This window comes from Microcebus murinus, unplaced genomic scaffold (genome assembly GCF_040939455.1).
Source record: "Microcebus murinus isolate Inina unplaced genomic scaffold, M.murinus_Inina_mat1.0 scaf015_hap2_Mmur4.0, whole genome shotgun sequence".
Lineage (NCBI taxonomy): Eukaryota > Metazoa > Chordata > Mammalia > Primates > Cheirogaleidae > Microcebus > Microcebus murinus.
Window position 1 is genome coordinate 41,676 of NW_027438961.1, and position 20,142 is coordinate 61,817.

At 63.1% G+C, this 20,142-nt stretch overlaps 2 non-coding genes and 2 pseudogenes across 2 annotated transcripts; all 4 read right to left on the reverse strand.

Moving 5' to 3' along the window:
* Positions 1 to 147: 147 nt before the first annotated feature.
* LOC142867409 (uncharacterized) lies at positions 148 to 266 on the reverse strand (annotated as a pseudogene).
* Positions 267 to 4,083: 3,817 nt separating this feature from the next.
* LOC142867410 (uncharacterized) lies at positions 4,084 to 4,202 on the reverse strand (annotated as a pseudogene).
* A 3,790-nt stretch (positions 4,203 to 7,992) lies between these two features.
* Positions 7,993 to 8,111, reverse strand: LOC142867404 (5S ribosomal RNA). The gene has a single exon (XR_012916976.1). It is a non-coding gene; the product is annotated as a 5S ribosomal RNA (ribosomal RNA).
* Positions 8,112 to 11,553: 3,442 nt separating this feature from the next.
* On the reverse strand, positions 11,554 to 11,672 carry LOC142867332 (5S ribosomal RNA). The gene has a single exon (XR_012916969.1). It is a non-coding gene; the product is annotated as a 5S ribosomal RNA (ribosomal RNA).
* Between the last annotated feature and the right edge of the window lie 8,470 nt (positions 11,673 to 20,142).

Here is a 20,142-nt window from a genome sequence, read left to right on the forward strand (position 1 = left end):
GAGGAGGCCCCACGGTGCGGGCTGGGGCGCCAGGCACCGCGCGGGCGCTGAGGGTGGGGGTGACCCCCACCCCGGGCCGCCGCCGCGCTCCCAGAAAGGGGACAGAACAAGAGGCAAAAAAAAAAAAAAAAAAAAAAAAAAAGCAGCAGCCTGTGGCACCCGGTATTCCCAGGCGGTCTCCCATCCAAGTACTAACCGGGCCCGACCCTGATTAGCTTCCGAGACCAGACGAGATCGGGGGCGTTCAGGGTGGTGTGGCCCTAGACGGCGGCGGAGGGCGCCCCTGCCCCGCTCAAGAAGCCGAGCCTCTCTGGGCTTCCCCGCCGCCGCCTCCCGCCCCAGGCCCCGCGCCGGGCCGGGCCGGTTGAGTTCTCCGGCCGGCCGGGTCCCGCGGGCTCCCAGGGACGGGGGTGATGGGCGGGGCGGGGCGGGGCGGGGCAGGGCGGGGGGCTGTCTCTCTCTACACACACACACACACACTCACACTCACACTCACACAAGATGCGCCTCCACGGCTGGACTCGCCAAGGTGGAGCCCTCCCAGCCCCCCTCGTCTCCTCGCCCGGCCTCCTTCACCTACCCGCTGCCCACCCCCAGCGCGTGGCTGCCTGCCGCTGACTGCGCACGCGCGGGACGCTGGCCCTTTGACCCCAGCCAGGGGCCGCCCTCCCCCACAACCCCTTTCAGCTGCGCCCCCCTCCTCGCCCTGTGGGTGGGCTGCCGCCTATTCCCCCGGGCCAGGGCTGGGGCACAGCCAGTGTATGGGGCGTCTCTCTCTGGGGATGTGTCCCATGGGTGGGGTGGGGTGGCGTGGTTTGGGGGGCGCTGAAGAAATCAGTCCCCTCCATCTCCTACCTCTGGAAAACGCCCAAGCCCGTGGAGAACTGCCGGCACCGCTTCGTGGGGGCCGGGCCCTCCTCCGTGTCCTCCGGTGGCCCAGTCCAAGGGGCCTGGGCCTGGCCGGGGCTGCATTGGACCCCGACCACCCTGGCGTGTGGACTCGCTAAAAATCGGCCATTAGATATTGGATTCCAGCTTCCTGGAGGTCATTTCACTAATGAGTGCACCGGAAAGAGTTTCCTAATCCATCTGTGAGGGTGGCAACTGAAAGAGAATTTTAAAGCTGACAGAATAGGCGAGGGAAGGCATAGGAGATTTCCACACCCAGCAAGGAAGCCTTTCCCGAAATGGAAGAAAGAAACGAGCAAACAGAGACACCGGTAGCCCGCCCGGAAAAGAGTCTGCCCCTGAGAGAAAGCACCCTGACCAGGTTCACCCGTGGGTGGGTGGCGAGCTAGCGGCATTCAGAAGAGCGAGGCCCGCAGTCTGTGCGGAAGACACCTGCGCTCGGGTGTGTGTGGCGGCGCGATTCACAAGCAGCTCTAGATGTTAAACCAAGGAGAAGCCAGGGAGTTCCCAACGCCCCAGGTGTCCTCAGCCCACGACTGGCTGCTGTGGGAATGCGAAGCCCGGCTCCTTGTCTCAGAGCGGGGTTCCCAGGAGGATCAGGCTGAAGCTGGGACTTGGCCTCAAAGTGTCCCCTCGCATGGCCACCCCCTTCCCCTTCCTGCTCCTCTACTCCTGGTGCCCCTCCATCCAGGGGCCAGACCTTAAAGAGTCACCGCAAGAGAATCCTGGTCCCAAAGGAGCCTTCTGGGGGACCGGTGCTGAGAGAGGTTGTGGGCATGGCCCGCTGGGGCTCTGCCCGACCCAGGGCTGAGAGATGCCACCTCCCAGCTCTGGGTCCCTGCAGGAAGTGTTGGCAAGCACAGGGCCGGTCCTCCAAAGGCCCAGGTGCAGGGAGCCCAGGCCAAGCAGCCTGTGGAAGAAGCCACTTGCCGTGCCACCCCGGGAACAGGACTGCAGGCCCCGGCCCTTCCCACCTCCTCCTCCTCCTCCTCCTCCTCCTCCTCCTCCTCCTCCCCCCCGCCCCCCCCCACAGGGCACAGGGCTCAGAGACACCTCAGACTCTTGCTACCCAAAGTGCAAAGGGCATCAGTTGCTCCTCCAACCCCCCTCCCCCCGCCCAGCAGACCACGTTGTCCAGCCAGCCCCCGGGCCTCCCTGGGGTGCCCAGCACAAAAGTGCAGACACCCACCGGACCCTCAATCTCAGTTTTCGGATGTTTTTGCCACTCTAAGGACCCGCAGGCCAGCTGGGCCTTCGGGCAGGACAGAGAGCCCCGGAATCCGACGTGGAGAGCTGCGTGTACGTCCCCATCAGGAGGCGGTCCCCACCTCCGCGGCTCTCCCCTTGCGGGGAGCGGCAGCCCAGCCGGCAGCCGCAGGGCCTCAGGGAAGACACCAGGCTGGGCCCCCGCGGCACAGCGGGGGCACGTCCCCCGCACTCACGCGACTTAGGGACGGCTGCTGGAGACTGCTGCGGCCACCCTGCTGCCGGGTTTCTGGAGGGCTTCCTGGAAGCAGCGTCCACACCAAGCCCTTGGAAGGCCCAGGCGACGGAGGAGCCGGTCAGGCAGGGGCCGAGGACGGTGAGAGGCCGGGCGGGCGGGAAGGAGCATGTCAGGCAGGGGCAGAGGACGGTGACCGGCCGGGCGGGGAGGAGCCGGTCAGGCGGGGGCCCAGGACAGTGACGGGCCTGGCCGGGGAGGAGTGCGTCAGGCAGGGGCAGAGGAGACGGGCTGGGTAAGGGTTAGGGTTACAGTTAGGGCACAATTCACAATCGCAAAGACGTGGAAGCGACCCGAGTGCCCATCCATCCAGGAGTGCATCAATAAAATGTGGCGCGTGGACACCACGGAGTGCCATTCGGCTGTGAGGAGCAGCGGTGAGAGGGCGCCTCTCGTGTTCTCCTGGCCAGAGCTGGAACCCGTTCCAGTAAGCCAAGTATCCCAAGAATGGACACACGAGCACCACGTGAGCGCGCTCACCAGCAAATTGGTACGAACGGATGGACACCTAAGTGGACGGAGAGGAATCACCTTCATCGGGTGGGTGTCGGGCGGGTGGGGGGAGGGGAGGGGCATACACATCCATTAGGCATGGGGTGGGTGCGCACCGACTGGGGGATGGGCGCACTTGAAGCTCTGACCCGAGGGGGGAGGCTTGGAGAGGGCAAGGCACCCGACCTTAACATTGGTACCCCCACAATACGCTGGAACAACATGAGAGGTGTATGAATAAGAACACAGGGGGGGCCGGGCGCGGTGGCTCACGCCTGTAATCCTAGCTCTCTGGGAGGCCGAGGCGGGCGGATTGCTCCAGGTCAGGAGTTCGAAACCAGCCTGAGCAAGAGCGAGACCCCGTCTCTACTAAAAATAGAAAGAAATTAATTGGCCAACTAATATATATAGAAAAACACAGCCGGGCGTGGTGGTGCATGCCTGTAGTCCCAACTACTCGGGAGGCTGAGGCAGCAGGATTGCTTGAGCCCGGAGATTGAGGTTGCTGTGAGCTAGGCTGACGCCATGGCACTCACTCTAGCCTGGGCAGCAAAACGAGACTCTGTCTCAAAAAAAAAAAAAAAAAAAAAAAAAAGAACACAGGGGGGAGGGCGGCACGGGCAACACATGTCACCTGAATACTTGTACTCCCATCATCTGCTTGAAAAGAGAGAGAAAAGAAAATGCAATCATAGAGGTAAGAGACACTTTTTAAAAATAATGAATCCGAAGAGAAAAGTAAAAGGAGGCCTGTGGAGCAGGTCTGGGTGTGACTCCGGATCCCCCAACATCAGGTGCCACCACCAAAGATTCCTGCGTGTAGCCCATAGAACCCCAAAAGCAACGGGACGAGTTCTGGTCACGTACTCCCTCAAAATGACATCCTGGCCTTCTTCTGGAACTCCCTCCCCTCTCAGACTCTCAAGGTTTCCTCCAGCGTGTCGGTTCCCACAGAGCAGACCTTTGGTCTGAGACCTGACAGTCCAGATGCCACGCATGCTGCCGCGTGGCGGCGGTGTCGCGGCTTGGGACAAGAGGAGGCCCCACGGTGCGGGCTGGGGCGCCAGGCACCGCGCGGGCGCTGAGGGTGGGGGTGACCCCCACCCCGGGCCGCCGCCGCGCTCCCAGAAAGGGGACAGAACAAGAGGCAAAAAAAAAAAAAAAAAAAAAAAAAAAGCAGCAGCCTGTGGCACCCGGTATTCCCAGGCGGTCTCCCATCCAAGTACTAACCGGGCCCGACCCTGATTAGCTTCCGAGACCAGACGAGATCGGGGGCGTTCAGGGTGGTGTGGCCCTAGACGGCGGCGGAGGGCGCCCCTGCCCCGCTCAAGAAGCCGAGCCTCTCTGGGCTTCCCCGCCGCCGCCTCCCGCCCCAGGCCCCGCGCCGGGCCGGGCCGGTTGAGTTCTCCGGCCGGCCGGGTCCCGCGGGCTCCCAGGGACGGGGGTGATGGGCGGGGCGGGGCGGGGCGGGGCAGGGCGGGGGGCTGTCTCTCTCTACACACACACACACACACTCACACTCACACTCACACAAGATGCGCCTCCACGGCTGGACTCGCCAAGGTGGAGCCCTCCCAGCCCCCCTCGTCTCCTCGCCCGGCCTCCTTCACCTACCCGCTGCCCACCCCCAGCGCGTGGCTGCCTGCCGCTGACTGCGCACGCGCGGGACGCTGGCCCTTTGACCCCAGCCAGGGGCCGCCCTCCCCCACAACCCCTTTCAGCTGCGCCCCCCTCCTCGCCCTGTGGGTGGGCTGCCGCCTATTCCCCCGGGCCAGGGCTGGGGCACAGCCAGTGTATGGGGCGTCTCTCTCTGGGGATGTGTCCCATGGGTGGGGTGGGGTGGCGTGGTTTGGGGGGCGCTGAAGAAATCAGTCCCCTCCATCTCCTACCTCTGGAAAACGCCCAAGCCCGTGGAGAACTGCCGGCACCGCTTCGTGGGGGCCGGGCCCTCCTCCGTGTCCTCCGGTGGCCCAGTCCAAGGGGCCTGGGCCTGGCCGGGGCTGCATTGGACCCCGACCACCCTGGCGTGTGGACTCGCTAAAAATCGGCCATTAGATATTGGATTCCAGCTTCCTGGAGGTCATTTCACTAATGAGTGCACCGGAAAGAGTTTCCTAATCCATCTGTGAGGGTGGCAACTGAAAGAGAATTTTAAAGCTGACAGAATAGGCGAGGGAAGGCATAGGAGATTTCCACACCCAGCAAGGAAGCCTTTCCCGAAATGGAAGAAAGAAACGAGCAAACAGAGACACCGGTAGCCCGCCCGGAAAAGAGTCTGCCCCTGAGAGAAAGCACCCTGACCAGGTTCACCCGTGGGTGGGTGGCGAGCTAGCGGCATTCAGAAGAGCGAGGCCCGCAGTCTGTGCGGAAGACACCTGCGCTCGGGTGTGTGTGGCGGCGCGATTCACAAGCAGCTCTAGATGTTAAACCAAGGAGAAGCCAGGGAGTTCCCAACGCCCCAGGTGTCCTCAGCCCACGACTGGCTGCTGTGGGAATGCGAAGCCCGGCTCCTTGTCTCAGAGCGGGGTTCCCAGGAGGATCAGGCTGAAGCTGGGACTTGGCCTCAAAGTGTCCCCTCGCATGGCCACCCCCTTCCCCTTCCTGCTCCTCTACTCCTGGTGCCCCTCCATCCAGGGGCCAGACCTTAAAGAGTCACCGCAAGAGAATCCTGGTCCCAAAGGAGCCTTCTGGGGGACCGGTGCTGAGAGAGGTTGTGGGCATGGCCCGCTGGGGCTCTGCCCGACCCAGGGCTGAGAGATGCCACCTCCCAGCTCTGGGTCCCTGCAGGAAGTGTTGGCAAGCACAGGGCCGGTCCTCCAAAGGCCCAGGTGCAGGGAGCCCAGGCCAAGCAGCCTGTGGAAGAAGCCACTTGCCGTGCCACCCCGGGAACAAGACTGCAGGCCCCGGCCCTTCCCACCTCCTCCTCCTCCTCCTCCTCCTCCTCCTCCCCCCCGCCCCGCCCCCACAGGGCACAGGGCTCAGAGACACCTCAGACTCTTGCTACCCAAAGTGCAAAGGGCATCAGTTGCTCCTCCAACCCCCCCCCCCGCCCAGCAGACCACGTTGTCCAGCCAGCCCCCTGGCCTCCCTGGGGTGCCCAGCAGAAAAGTGCAGACACCCACCGGACCCTCAGTCTCAGTTTTCGGAGGTTTTTGCCACTCTAAGGACCCGCAGGCCAGCTGGGCCTTCGGGCAGGACAGAGAGCCCCGGAATCCGACGTGGAGAGCTGCGTGTACGTCCCCATCAGGAGGCGGTCCCCACCTCCGCGGCTCTCCCCTTGCGGGGAGCGGCAGAACAGCCGGCAGCCGCAGGGCCTCAGGGAAGACACCAGGCTGGGCCCCCGCGGCACAGCGGGGGCACGTCCCCCGCACTCACGCGACTTAGGGACGGCTGCTGGAGACTGCTGCGGCCACCCTGCTGCCGGGTTTCTGGAGGGCTTCCTGGAAGCAGCGTCCACACCAAGCCCTTGGAAGGCCCAGGCGACGGAGGAGCCGGTCAGGCAGGGGCCGAGGACGGTGAGAGGCCGGGCGGGAAGGAGCGTGTCAGGCAGGGGCAGAGGACGGTGACCGGCCGGGCGGGGAGGAGCCGGTCAGGCGGGGGCCCAGGACAGTGACGGGCCTGGCCGGGGAGGAGTGCGTCAGGCAGGGGCAGAGGAGACGGGCTGGGTAAGGGTTAGGGTTACAGTTAGGGCACAATTCACAATCCCAAAGACGTGGAAGCGACCCGAGTGCCCATCCATCCAGGAGTGCATCAATAAAACGTGGCGCGTGGACACCACGGAGTGCCATTCGGCTGTGAGGAGCAGCGGTGAGAGGGCGCCTCTCGTGTTCTCCTGGCCAGAGCTGGAACCCGTTCCAGTAAGCCAGGTATCCCAAGAATGGACACACGAGCACCACGTGAGCGCGCTCACCAGCAAATTGGTACGAACGGATGGACGCCTAAGTGGACAGAGAGGAATCACCTTCATCGGGTGGGTGTCGGGCGGGCGGGTGGGGGGAGGGGAGGGGCATACACATCCATTAGGCATGGGGTGGGTGCGCACCGACTGGGGGATGGGCGCACTTGAAGCTCTGACCCGAGGGGGGAGGCTTGGAGAGGGCAAGGCACCCGACCTTAACATTGGTACCCCCACAATACGCTGGAACAACATGAGAGGTGTATGAATAAGAACACAGGGGGGGCCGGGCGCGGTGGCTCACGCCTGTAATCCTAGCTCTCTGGGAGGCCGAGGCGGGCGGATTGCTCCAGGTCAGGAGTTCGAAACCAGCCTGAGCAAGAGCGAGACCCCGTCTCTACTAAAAATAGAAAGAAATTAATTGGCCAACTAATATATATAGAAAAACACAGCCGGGCGTGGTGGTGCATGCCTGTAGTCCCAACTACTCGGGAGGCTGAGGCAGCAGGATTGCTTGAGCCCGGAGATTGAGGTTGCTGTGAGCTAGGCTGACGCCATGGCACTCACTCTAGCCTGGGCAGCAAAACGAGACTCTGTCTCAAAAAAAAAAAAAAAAAAAAAGAACACAGGGGGGAGGGGGGCACGGGCAACACATGTCACCTGAATACTTGTACTCCCATCATCTGCTTGAAAAGAGAGAGAAAAGAAAATGCAATCCTAGAGGTAAGAGACACTTTTTAAAAATAATGAATCCGAAGAGAAAAGTAAAAGGAGGCCTGTGGAGCAGGTCTGGGTGTGACTCCGGATCCCCCAACATCAGGTGCCACCACCAAAGATTCCTGCGTGTAGCCCATAGAACCCCAAAAGCAACGGGACGAGTTCTGGTCACATACTCCCTCAAAATGACATCCTGGCCTTCTTCTGGAACTCCCTCCCCTCTCAGACTCTCAAGGTTTCCTCCAGCGTGTCGGTTCCCACAGAGCAGACCTTTGGTCTGAGACCTGACAGTCCAGATGCCACGCATGCTGCCGCGTGGCGGCGGTGTCGCGGCTTGGGACAAGAGGAGGCCCCACGGTGCGGGCTGGGGCGCCAGGCACCGCGCGGGCGCTGAGGGTGGGGGTGACCCCCACCCCGGGCCGCCGCCGCGCTCCCAGAAAGGGGACAGAACAAGAGGCAAAAAAAAAAAAAAAGCAGCAGCCTGTGGCACCCGGTATTCCCAGGCGGTCTCCCATCCAAGTACTAACCAGGCCCGACCCTGCTTAGCTTCCGAGACCAGACGAGATCGGGGGCGTTCAGGGTGGTGTGGCCCTAGACGGCAGCGGAGGGCGCCCCTGCCCCGCTCGAGAAGCCGAGCCTCTCTGGGCTTCCCCGCCGCCGCCTCCCGCCCCAGGCCCCGCGCCGGGCCGGGCCGGGCCGGCCGGGTCCCGCGGGCTCCCAGGGTCGGGTGTGATGGGCGGGGCGGGGCGGGGCGGGGCGGGGCGGGGTGGGGGGCTGTCTCTCTCTACACACACACACACACTCACACTCACTCACACTCACACAAGATGCGCCTCCACGGCTGGACTCGCCAAGGTGGAGCCCTCCCAGCCCCCCTCGTCTCCTCGCCCGGCCTCCTTCACCTACCCGCTGCCCACCCCCAGCGAGTCGCTGCCGCTGACTGCGCACGCGCGGGACGCTCGCCCTTTGACCCCAGCCAGGGGCCGCCCTCCCCCACAACCCCTTTCAGCTGCGCCCCCCCCCTCGCCCTGTGTGTGGGCTGCCGCCTATTCCCCCGGGCCAGGGCTGGGGCACAGCCAGTGTATGGGGCGTCTCTCTCTGGGGATGTGTCCCATGGGTGGGGTGGGGTGGCGTGGTTTGGGGGGCGCTGAAGAAATCAGTCCCCTCCATCTCCTACCTCTGGAAAACGCCCAAGCCCGTGGAGAACTGCCGGCACCGCTTCGTGGGGGCCGGGCCCTCCTCCGTGTCCTCCTGTGGCCCAGTCCAAGGGGCCTGGGCCTGGCCGGGGCTGCATTGGACCCCGACCACCCTGGCGTGTGGACTCGCTAAAAATCGGCCATTAGATATTGGATTCCAGCTTCCTGGAGGTCATTTCACTAATGAGTGCACCGGAAAGAGTTTCCTAATCCATCTGTGAGGGTGGCAACTGAAAGAGAATTTTAAAGCTGACAGAATAGGCGAGGGAAGGCATAGGAGATTTCCACACCCAGCAAGGAAGACTTTCCCGAAATGGAAGAAAGAAACGAGCAAACAGAGACACCGGTAGCCCGCCCGGAAAAGAGTCTGCCCCTGAGAGAAAGCACCCTGACCAGGTTCACCCGTGGGTGGGTGGCGAGCTAGCGGCATTCAGAAGAGCGAGGCCCGCAGTCTGTGCGGAAGACACCTGCGCTCGGGTGTGTGTGGCGGCGCGATTCACAAGCAGCTCTAGACGTTAAACCAAGGAGAAGCCAGGGAGTTCCCAACGCCCCAGGTGTCCTCAGCCCACGACTGGCTGCTGTGGGAATGCGAAGCCCGGCTCCTTGTCTCAGAGCGGGGTTCCCAGGAGGATCAGGCTGAAGCTGGGACTTGGCCTCAAAGTGTCCCCTCGCATGGCCACCCCCTTCCCCTTCCTGCTCCTCTACTCCTGGTGCCCCTCCATCCAGGGGCCAGACCTTAAAGAGTCACCGCAAGAGAATCCTGGTCCCAAAGGAGCCTTCTGGGGGACCGGTGCTGAGAGAGGTTGTGGGCATGGCCCGCTGGGGCTCTGCCCGACCCAGGGCTGAGAGATGCCACCTCCCAGCTCTGGGTCCCTGCAGGAAGTGTTGGCAAGCACAGGGCCGGTCCTCCAAAGGCCCAGGTGCAGGGAGCCCAGGCCAAGCAGCCTGTGGAAGAAGCCACCCCGGGAACACGACTGCAGGCCACGGCCCTTCCCAACTCCTCCTCCTCCTGCTCCTCCACCCCCCCAGCCTCCCACCCGCCCCCCGACATGGCGCAGGGCTCAGAGACACCTCAGACACTTGCTACCCAAAGTGCAAAGGGCATCAGTTGCTCCTCCAAACCCCCCACCCAGCCCAGCAGACCGCGTTGTCCAGCCAGCCCCCGGGCCTCCCTGGGGTGCCCAGCACAAAAGTGCAGACACCCAAGGGACCCTCAATCTCAGTTTTCGGATGTTTTTGCCACTCTAAGGACCCGCAGGCCAGCTGGGCCTTCTGGCAGGACAGAGAGCCCCGGAATCTGACGTGGAGAGCTGGGTGTACGTCCCCAGGAGGAGGCGGTCCCCACCTCCACGGCTCTCCCCATGCGGGGGGGAAAAGCAGCCACGGGGCCTCAGAGAAGACACCAGGCTGGGCGCCCGCGGCACAGTGGGGGCACGTCCCCCGCAGGCCACTTAGCAATGGCCGCCGGCCGGCGGAAGGTTGGGTGGCGCGAGACGCTGCGGCCGCCCTGCTACCGGGTTCCTGGGATGGCGTCCTGGAACCAGCGTCCACACCAACCCTTGGAAGGCCCAGGCGACGGAGGAGCCCCGTCAGGCAGGGGCCGAGGACGGTGACGGCCCGGGCTGGGAGGAGCGTGTCAGGCAGGGGCCGAGGTGACTGGGCCGGGCGGGGAGGAGCGTGTCAGGCAGGGGCAGAGGACGGTGACAGGTGACAGGCCGGGCGGGAAGGAGTCAGTCAGGCAGGGGCCGAGGAGGAGATGGGCTGGGTAAGGGTTAGGGTTAGAGTCAGGGCACAAGTCACAATCGCAAAGACCTGGAAGCGACCCGAGTGCCCACCGACCCACGAGTGCGTAAATGAAATGTGGCGCGTGGACACCACGGAGTGCTATTCAGCTAGGAGGAGCCGCGGTGAGAGGGCACCTCTCGTGGTTCTCCTGGCCAGAGCTGGAACCCGTTCCAGTAAGCCAGGTAGCCCAAGAATAGACACACGAGTACCACGTGCTCGCGCTCACCAGCAAATGGGTACGAACCGATGGCCACCTAAGTGGACACAGAGGAATCACCTTCATCGGGTGGGCGTCGGGTGGGTGGAGGGAGGGGATGGGCATACACATCCATTAGGAATGGGGTGGGTGCGCACCGACTGGGGGATGGGCGCACTCGATGCTCTGACCCGAGGGGGGAGGCTGGGAGAGGGCAATGTACCCGACCTTAACATTGGTACCCCCACAAGACGCTGGAACAACATCAGAGGTAAATGAATAAGAACACAGGGGGGAGGGGGGCACGGGCAACACATGTCAACTTAATACTTGGACCCCCATCATCTGCTTGAAAAGAGAGAGAAAAGAAAATGCAATCATAGAGATAAGAGACACTTTTTAAAAATAATGAATCCGAAGAGAAAAGTAAAAGGAGGCCTGTGGAGCAGGTCTGGGTGTGACTCCAGATCCCCCAACATCAGGTGCCACCACCAAAGATTCCTACGTGTAGCCCATAGAACCCCAAAAGCAACGGGACGAGTTCTGGTCACATACTCCCTCAAAATGACATCCTGGCCTTCTTCTGGAACTCCCTCCCCTCTCAGACTCTCAAGGTTTCCTCCAGCGTGTCGGTTCCCACAGAGCAGACCTTTGGTCTGAGACCTGACAGTCCAGAAGCCACGCATGCTGCCGCGTGATGGCGGTGTCGCGGCTTGGGACAAGAGGAGGCCCCACGGTGCGGGCTGGGGCGCCAGGCACCGCAGCGGGCGCTGAGGGTGGGGGTGACCCCCACCCCGGGCCGCCGACTCGCTCCCAGAAAGGGGACAGAACAAGAGGCAAAACAAAACAAAAAAAAAGCAGCAGCCTGTGGCACCCGGTATTCCCAGGCGGTCTCCCATCCAAGTACTAACCAGGCCCGACCCTGCTTAGCTTCCGAGACCAGACGAGATCGGGCGCGTTCAGGGTGGTGTGGCCCTAGACGGCGGAGGGCGCCCCTGCCCCGCTCAAGAAGCCGAGCCTCTCTGCGCTTTCCCCCCCGCCGCCGCCGCCCCAGGCCCCGCGCCGGGCCTGCCGGGCCTGTTGAGTTCACCGGCCGGGTCTGGCGGGCTCCGAGGGACGGGGGTGACAGGCGGGGCGGGCAGGGAGCGGCGGGCCGGGGTGGGGGGCTGTCTCTCTATACACACACACACACACACACACACACACTCACACTCACTCACTCACACTCACGCAAGATGCGCCTCCACGGCTGGACTCGCCAAGGTGGAGACCTTCCAGCCCCCTTCCTCTCCTCGCCCGGCCTCCTTCACCTACCCGCCCCCCACCCCCAGCTTGCTGCTGCTGCCGCCGATTGCGCACGCGCGGGTCGCCCGCCCTTTGACCCCAGGCAGGGGCCGCCCTCCCCCACAACCCCTTTCAGCTGGGCCCCCCACCCTGTGGGTGGGCTGCCGCCTATTCCCCCGGGCCCGGGCTGGGGCACAGCGCATGGGGGAGGGGAGCGAGTGTATGGGGCATCTCTCACTCTCTCTCGGGATGTGTCCCATGGGTGGGGTGGGGTGGCGTGGTTTGTGGGGCGCTGAAGAAATCAGTCCACTCCATCTCCTACCTCTGTGGCCCAGTCCATGGAGATGGGCAGGCAGGTCGCTGTTTTGAACTGTCTGTGTGCACTCACACATGGGAGACGGGCAGAGCGGGCGCTGTGTTGAACTGGCAGAGTCCACTCACCCACGAGAGACGGGCAGGCAGCTCACTGTGTTTACCTGGCTGTGTCCACTCACGCACGGGACACGGGCAGTCAGGGCGCGGTGTGGAACTGGCAATGTCCACTCAAAGACGGTTGACGGGCAGGTTGGGCGCTGTGTGCAACTGGCTGTGTCTCCTGACCCACGGGTGACAGGTAGGTAGGGCGCTGTGTGGAACTGGCAGTGTCCACTCACCGATGGTTGACGGGCAGGTAGGGCGCTGTGTGGAACTGGCAGTGTCCACTCACCCACTGCTGACGGGCAGGTAGGGAACTGTGTGGAACTGGCTGTGTCCACTGACCCACGGGTGATTGGCAGGTAGGGTGCTGTGTGGAACTGGCAGTGTCCACTCACCCACGGTTGACGGGCAGGTAGGGCGCTGTGTTTAACTGGCTGTGTCCACTGACCCACGGGTGACGGGCAGGTAGGGCGCTGTGTGTAACTGGCTGTGTCCACTCACACACGGGAGACGGGCAGGCAGGGCGCAGTGTGGAACTGTCGCTGTCCACTCACCCATGGTAGAGAGGCAGGTAGGGCGCTCTGTGGTATGGGCAGTGTCCACTGACCCATGGGTGACAGGAAGGTAGGGCGCTGTGTGGAACTGGCAGTGTCCACTCACCCACGGGAGACGGTCAGGCAGGGCTCGGTGTGGAACTGGCGCTGTCCACTCACCCATGGTAGAGAGGCAGGTTGGGCGCTGTCTGGAACTGGCTGTGTCCCCTGAACAACGGGTGACAGGCAGGTAGGGCGCTGTGTGGAACTGGCAGTGTCCACTCACACACGGTTGACGGGCAGGTAGGGCGCTGTGTGAAACTGGCTGTGTCCACTGACTCACGGGTGACGGGCAGGTAGTGCGCTGTGTGCAACTGGCAGTGGTCACTCACCAACAGGAGACGGGCAGGCAGGGCACGGTATATATCTGGCGCTGTCCACTCACCCATAGTAGAGACAATGGTAGGGCGCACTGTGGGACGGGCTGTGTCCACTGACTCACGGGTGACGGGTAGGTAAGGCACTGTGTCCAACTGTCTTTGTACACACACCAACGGGGGACCAGCCATCAGGGTGCTGTTTTGTACTGGCAGTGTCCACTCACCCACAGGACACGGTCAGGCAGGTTGTGGTGTGGAACTGGCAGTGTCCACTCACCCACGGCTGACGGGGAGGTAGGGCACTGTGTGGAACTGGCTGTGTCCACTGACCCACGGGTGACTGGCAGGTAGGGCGCTGTGTAGAACTGGCAGTGTCCACTCACCCACGGTTGACGGGCAATTAGGGCGCTGTGTGGAACTGGCTGTGTCCACTGACCCACGGGTGACGGGAGGTAGGGCGCTGTCTTGAACTGGCTGTGTCCACTCACCCTCGGGAGATGGGCAGACAGGCGCGGTGTGGAACTGGCACTGTCCACTCACCCATTGTAGAGAGGCAGGTAAGGTGCTCTGTGGGACGGGCTGTGTCCATTGACCCACGGGTGACGGGTAGGTAAGGCACTGTGTGGAACTGGCTTTGTCCACTCACCCACGGGATACGGGCAGGCAGGGCGCTGTTTTGTACTGGCAGTGTCCACTCACCCACGGGACACAAGCAGGCAGGGCGTTGTGTGGAACTGGCAGTGTCCACTCACCCACGGGTGACGGGCAGGTAGGGTGCTGTGTGGAACTGGCAGTGTCCACTCACACACGGGACACGGGCAGGCAGGGCACGGTGTGGAACTGGCAGTGTCCACTCACCCACGGCTGACGGGCAGGTAGGGCGCTGTGTTTAACTGGCTGTGTCCACTGACCCACGGGTGACGGGCAGGTAGGGCGCTGTGTGGCACTGCAGTGTCCACTCACCCATGGGAGACGGGCAGACAGGTTGCTGTGTTGAACTGGCAGTGTCCACTCACCCACGGGGGACGGGCAGGCAGGGCTCTGTGTTGAACTGGCATTGTCCACTCACCCAGGAGAGACGGGCAGGCAGGTCACTGTGTTGACCTGGCTGTGTCTACTCACCCACGGGACACGAGCAGTCAGGGCACGGTGTGGAACTGGCAGTGTCCACTCACCGACGGTTGACGGGCAGGTAGGGCGCTGTGTGGAACTGGCTGTGTCCACAGACCCATGGGTGACGGGCAGGTAGGGCGCTGTGTGGAAATGGCAGTGTCCACTCACCCACGGGAGATGGGCAGGCAGGGCACTGTGTGGATCTGGCGCTGTCCACTCACCCATGGTAGAGAGGCAGGTAGGGCGCTCTGTGGGACGGGCTGTGTCCACTGACCCACGGGTGACGGGTAGGTAAGGCACTGTGTGGAAGTGGCTTTGTCCACACACCCACAGAGAACGGGCAGGCAGGGCGCTGTTTTGTACTGGCAGTGTCCACTCACCCACGGGACACGGGCAGGCAGGGCGTGGTGTGGAACTGGATGTGTCCACTCACCCACGGCTGACGGGCAGGTAGGGCACTGTGTGGAACTGGCTCTGTCCAATGACCCACGGGTAACTGGCAGATAGGGGGCTGTGTGGAACTGGCTGTGTCCACTGACCCACGGGTAACGGGTAGGCAAGGTGCTGTCTGGAACTGGCAGTGTCCACTCACCTATGGGAGACGGGCAGGCAGGTCACTGTATAGACCTGGCTGTGTCCACTCAAGCACGGGACACGGGCAGGCAGGGTGCGGTGTGGAACTGGCAGTGTCCACTCACCCACTGTTGACGGGCAGGTAGGGCACTGTGTGGAACTCGCTGTGTCCACTGACCCACGGGTGACGGGCAAGTAGGGTGCTGTGTGGTACTGGCAGTGTCCACTGAGCCACGGGAGACGGGCAGGCAGGGCACGGTGTGGAACTGGCGCTGTCCACTCACCCATGGTAGAGAGGAAGGTAGGTAGCTCTGTGGGACTGGCTGTGTCCACTGACCCACGGGTGACGGGTAGATAAGGCACTGTGTGGAACTGGCTTTTTCCACTCACCCACGGGGGACGGACAGGCAGGGCGCTGTTTTGTACTGGCAGTGTCCACTCACCCATGGGACACGGGCAGGCAGGGTGTGGTGTGGAACTGGAGTGTCCACTGACACACGGTTGACGGGAGGGTAAGGCGCAGTGTGGAACTGGCTATGTCCACTGACCCACGGTTGACAGGCAGGTAGGGCGCTGTGTGGAACTGGCAGTGTCCACTCACCCACGGGACATGGTCAGGCAGGGTGTGGTGTGGAGCTGGTAGTGTCCACTCACCCACGAGGGACGGGCAGGCAGGGCGCTGTTTTGCACTGGCAGTGTCCACTCACCCACGGGACACGGGCAGGCAGGGCGTGGTGTGGAACTGGCAGTGTCCACTCACCCACGGCTGACGGGCAGGTAGGGCGCTGTGTGGAAATCCTGTGTCCACTGACCCACGGGTGACAGGCAGGTAGGGCGCTGTGTGGAACTGGCAGTGTCCACTCACCCACGGTTGACAGGCATGTAGGGCGCTGTGTGGAACTGTCTGTGTACAATGACCCACAGGTGACGGGCATGTAGGGCACTGTGTGGAACTGGCAGTGTCCTCTCACCCACGGGGGATGGGCAGGCAGGGCGCGGTGTTGAACTGGCAGTGTCCACTCACCGACGGCTGATGGGCAGGTAGGGAACTGTGTGGTACTGGCTGTGTCCACTGACCCAAGTGTGACTGGCAGGTAGGGCGCTGTGTGGAACTCCTGTGTCCACTGACCCACGGGTGACAGGCAGGTAGGGCGCTATGTGGAACTGGCAGTGTCCACTCATTCACGGTTGTCGGGCAGGTAGGGCGCTGTGTGGAACTGGCTGTGTCCACTGTCCCACTGGTGACGGGCAGGTAGGGCGCTGTTTGGAACTGGCTGTGTCCACTCACACACGGGAGACGGGCAGGCAGGGCACTGTTTTGAACTGGCTGAGTCCACTCACACACGGGAGATGGGCAGGCAGGGCGCTGTGTGGAACTGGCTGTGTCCACTGACCCACGGGTGACAGGCAGGTAGGGCGCTGTGTGGAACTGGCAGTGTCCACTCACCCACGGTTGTCGGGCAAGTAGGGCGCTGTGTGGAACTGTCTGTGTCCACTGTCCCACGGGTGACGGGCAGGTAGGGCGCTGTTTGGAACTGGCTGTGTCCAGTCACACACGGAAGACGGGCAGGCAGGGCGCTGTGTTGAACTGGCTGAGTCCACTCACACATGGGAGATGGGCAGGCAGGGCGCTGTTTTGAAGTGGCAGTGTCCACTCACCCAAGGAAGACGGGCAGGCAGGTCACTGTGTTGACCTGGCTGTGTCCACTGACCCACGGGAGACGGGCAGATAGGGCTCTGTGTGGAACTGGCAGTGTCCACTCAACCACGGGAACCGGGCAGGCAGGTCACTGTGTTGACCTGGCTGTGTCCACTCACGCACGGTACACGGGCAGGCAGGGCGCAGTGTGGAACTGGCAGTGTCCACTCACACACGAGGGACGGGCAGGCAGTGCGCTGTTTTGTACTGGCAGTGTCCACTCACCCACGGGACACGGGAAGGCAGGGTGTGGTGTGGAAATGGCAGTGTCCACTCACTGACGGTTGACGGGCAGGTAGGGTGCTGTGTGGAACTGGCAGTGTCTACTCACCCACCAGAGACGGGCAGGCAGGGCACGGTGTGGAACTGGCTCTGTCCACTCACCCATGGTAGAGAGGCAGGTAGGGCGCTCTGTGGGATGGGCTGTGTCCACTGACCCACGGGTGACGGGTAGGTAAGGCACTGTGTGGAACTGGCTGTGTCCACTCACCCACGGGGGACGAGAAGGCAGGGCGCTGTTTTGTACTGGCAGTGTCCACTCACCAACGGGACACGGGCAGGTAGGGCGTGGTGTGGAACTGGCAGAGTCCACTCACCCACGGCTGACGGGCAGGTAGGGCGCTGTGTGGAACTGGCTGTGTCCACTGACCCACGGGTGACAGGCAGGTATGGCGCTGTGTGGAAGTGGCAGTGTCTACTCACCCACTGTTGACGGGCAGGTGGGGTGCTGTGTGGAACTGGCTCTGTTCACTGACCCACGGGTGACGGGAATGTAGGGCGCCGTGTGGAACTGGCAGTGTCCACTCACACACGGGAGACGGCACGCAGGGCGCAGTGTGGATCTGGCTGTCTCCAAACACCCAAGGGATACGGTAAGGCAGGGCGCTGTGGGGATTAGGCTGTGGCCACTCACTCACGGTAGACGGGCAGGCAGGACGCTCTGTGGATCTGGCTTGTCCACTCACCCACAGGAGAGGGGCAGGCAGGGCGCAGTATGGAACTGGCTGTGTCCACTCACCCATGGGAGACGGGCAACAGGGCTCTGTGTGGAACTGGCTGTGTCCACAGCCCATGGGAGACGGTCAGGCAGGGCGCTGTGTGGATCTAGCTGTGTCCACACCCACACACCCACGAGAGACGGGCAGGTAGGGCGCTGTGTGAAACTTGCTGTGTCCACACACCCACCAGAGACGAGCAGGCAGGGCGCAGTGTGGATCTTGCCGTGTCCACACACCCATGAGAGCCGGGCAGGCAGGGCGCTGTGTGGATTTGCTCTGTCCACACACCCACGGGAGATGGGCAGGCAGGGTACAGTGTGGATGTGGCCGTGTCCACTCACCCATGGGTGATGGGCAGGCAGGGCGCAGTGTGGAAATGGCTGTGTCCACACACCCACCGGAGATGGGCAGGCTGGGCGCCGTGAGGATCTGGTTGTGTCCACACACCCCCGGGAGACGGTCAGGCAGGGCGCAGTGTGGATCTGGCTGTGTACACTGACCCATGGGTGACGAGCAGGCAGGGCGCAGTGTGGAACTGGCAGTGTCCTCACACCCACAAGAGACGTGCAGGAAGGGCTCTGTGTGGATGTGGCTGTCCTCAGTCACCCATGGAACATGGGCAGGCAGGGCGCAGTGTGGATCTGGCTGTGTCCACACACCCACGGGAGACGGGCAGGTAGGGCGCTGTGTGGAACTTGCTGTGTCCACACAACCACCGGAGACGGGCAGGCAGGGCGCATTGTGGATCTGGCTGTGTCCACTCACCCATGGGAGATGGGCTGGCAGGGCGCAGTGTGGATCCTGCCATGTCCACACACCCACGGGAGACAGGAAGGCAAGGCACAGTGTGGATCTGGCTGTGTCCGCAAACCCCCGGGAGATGGGCAGGCAGGGCGCATTGTGGATCTGGCTGTGTCCACTCACCCATGGGTGATGGGCTGGCAGGGCGCAGTTTTGAACTGGCTGAGTCCACACACCCACTGGAGACGGGCAGGCAGGGCTCTGTGTGGAAGTGGCTGTCTCCACACACCCACGGAAGATGGGTAGGCAGGGCGCAGTGTGGAACTCGCTGTGTCTACTCACCCACGGGAGATGCGCAGGCAGGGCGCTGTGTGTATCTGTCTGATTCCACACACCCTTGGGAGACGGTCATGCAGGGTGCTGTGTGGATGTGGCTGTGTCCACTCACCAATGGGAGACGGGCAGGTAGGGTGCAGTGTTGAACTGGCCGTGTCCAAACATCCCCGGGAGATGGGCAGGCAGGGCGCTGTGTGGATGTGGCTGTGCCCACTCACCCACGGGAGACTGGCAGGCAGGGCACAGTGTGGATCTTGCCGTGTCCACACACACGGGTGATGAGCAGGCTGGGCGCGGTGTGGATCTGGCTATTCCACTCACTCATGGGAGACGGGCAGGCTGGGTGCCATGTGGATCTGGCTGTGTCCACACACCCCCGGGAGACGGGCAGGCAGGGAGCAGTGTGGATCTGGCTGTGTCCACTCACAAATGGGTGACGGGCAGGCAGGGCGCAGTTTGGAACTGGCTGTGTCCACACACCCACCAGAGACGGGCAGGGAGGGCTCTGTGTGGATGTGGCTGTCTCCACTCACCAACGGAAGATGGGCAGGCAGGGCGCGGTATGGAACTGGCAGTGTCTACTCACCCACGGGAGACGGGCAGGCAGGGCGCTGTGTGGATCTGCCTGTTTCCACACACCCATGGGATACGGTCAGGCAGGGCGCTGTGTGGATCTGGCTGTGTCCACACACCCACGGGAGATGGGCAGGAAGGGCGCTGTGTGGAACTGGCTGTGTCAACACACCCATGGGAGACTGTCAGGCAGGTTGCTGTGTGGATGTGGCTGTGTCCACTAACCCACCGGAGATTGGCAGGCTGGGCACCATGTCGATCTGGCTGTGTCCACTCACCCATGGAAGACGGGCAAGCAGGGTGCTGTGGGGATCTGGCTGTGTCCACTCATACACGGGAGACGGGCAGGCAGGGCGCAGTGTGGAACTGGCTGTGTCCACACACCCATGAGAGAGGGTCAGGCAGGGTGCTGTGTGGATCTGGCTGTGTCCACACACCCACGGGAGAGGGCTGGCAGGGCGCAGTGTGGATCTTGCCGTGCCACACACCCACGGGAGACGGGCAGGGAGGGCGCAGTGCGGATCTGGCTGTGTCCACTCACCCACGGCAGACGGTCAGGCAGGATGCTGTGTGAATGTGGCTGTGTCCACTCACCCACGGGAGACTGGCAGGCTGGGCGCCGTGTGGATCTGGTTGTGTTGACACACTCATGGGAGACCGGCAGGCAGGGTGCTGTGTGGATCTGGCTGTGTCCACACACCCATGGGAGACGGGCAGGCAGGGCGCTGTGTGGATCAGGCTGTGTCCACACACCCACGGGAGACGGTGAGGCAGGGCGCAGTGTGGATCTGGCTGTGTCTACTC